Source organism: Petaurus breviceps, unplaced genomic scaffold (assembly GCF_028583685.1).
Source record: "Petaurus breviceps papuanus isolate PSGF00001 unplaced genomic scaffold, PetGlider_PUasm1.0 118, whole genome shotgun sequence".
Taxonomy (NCBI): Eukaryota; Metazoa; Chordata; class Mammalia; order Diprotodontia; family Petauridae; genus Petaurus; species Petaurus breviceps.
In genome coordinates, this window is record NW_027185616.1 from 27,911,249 (window position 1) to 27,913,120 (window position 1,872).

Genomic DNA, 1,872 nt, shown 5'->3' on the forward strand with positions numbered 1-1,872 from the left:
TGCTATTTTTTTCATTCTTTTGATTTTGTTTGACTGATTCTTGATGTCTTATACAGTCATTAGCTTCTTCTTGCCCAATTCTAATTTTTTTTATTAGGTTATGTATGTGGAGTCATGCAAAACATATCATGTTATCAAAGAAAACAGGCGAAAAAGTCAAGAAAAATGAAGATTTAAAAAAAAGGCATGCTTCAATCTGTATTCAGACACAATCAGTTCTTTCTCTGGGATGAACAGCATTTTTCACCCACAGTTATCATGGATCATTGTATTGCTGAGAATAAATAAGTCATTCACAGTTGATTGTCTTACAATATTGCAGTTACTTTATATCCAGTAAACTTCACTTTGCATCAACCCCTGTAAGTCTTTCCAGGTTTTTCTGAGAGCATCCTGTTCATCATTTCTTATGGAACAATAGTATTCCATCATAATTATATACCACAACTTGTTCAGTCACTCCTCAATTGATGTGCATCCCCTTAATTTCTCATTTTTTACCTCCATAAGAGTTAATAGAAATATTTTTGTATATATAGGTGTTTTCCTTTTTGTTTTTAATCTCTTCTGGGATACAGACTTAGTGATGGTATTGCTAGGTCAAAGGGCATGCCCTTTGGGCATAGTTCCAAATGGCTCTTTTGAATGGTTTAATCAAATTACAACTCCAGCAATAGTACATTAATGTCTCATTTTCCCCACATTTCCTCCAACATCTCTCATTTATCTTTTCTATCCAATTATCTAATTAATAGGTATGAAGTAGTACCTCAGAATTGTTTTAATTTGCATTTCTCTAAACAATAGGGAGTTAAAATATTTTTTCGTGGGGCTTTAGATAGCTTTAATTACTTCATCTGAAAACTGGTTATTTTTTTATTATTAAGAGTATTTGGGGAGTGCTCTTACTTTTTTATTTTAGTTTTCTATATGTTAGAAACACGAGGCCTTTATCAGAGAAATGTTTCCATTTTTTTTCTTGCAGCTACTATTGCTAACTGTATTTCCCTACTCCCATTTATTTTATTCACTCTCTCCTTTCACCTGGTGCTCAGGATCTCCCCCTGGTTTGCTGAGGTGGGGCTTGCTGCTGACTTACTGAGATACCTCACATCTTGTTCTGCTCCATCTCCACCAGAACAAGAAGGATCTTTCCCCTTAAATCTCCATGCTTCCCAAGTCACAAGACTGCTATACTCTGCCTTTCTTCTGGCTCAGTTTTTCCAGGGTTTCTCCTGGGGCAATATTCTGTGGGCTTTCAGAGGTCAATAAGGGAGAGTGCTTACTAACTTACTTCTTCTTCTACCATCTTTGCTCCTGAAAGTCACTCATAATAGATTTTGCTCTAATCCCTTATTTTTACTCTGTGTGTCTTTCTGCTTCAAGTGTGATTATTGTAAATAACATTGTTAGATTCTGGTTTCTTTTCTTTTTTTTTTTTTTAAAGCAATTGGAGTTAAGTAACTTGCTCAAGGTTACACAGCCAGAATAATTTATTCAGTCATCCAGACATTCTTTTCTTTTTAAGAAATTGGGGTTAAGTAACTTGCTCAAGGTTACACAGACAGTTATTTCTAGGTGTGGTGCTGATTTGATCCCCAGTTCATCCCGACACTGGAGCCGGTGCCCTTACTCACTGAGCCACCTGGCTACCCCTTAGATTCTGGTTTCTAGTTCACTGTACTATCTGTCTCTTTTTAAAAGTCTGTTTTACTTCTGGCTACTGTTTCCCTTGATCCACTTTCCCTTTTATCATTCCCCTCCTTATATCCTTCTATTCCTACTACCCTGTTGGGAAACATAGATTTTATCCAATTGAATCTCTATCTATCTATCTATCTATCTATCTATCTATCTATCTATCTATCTATC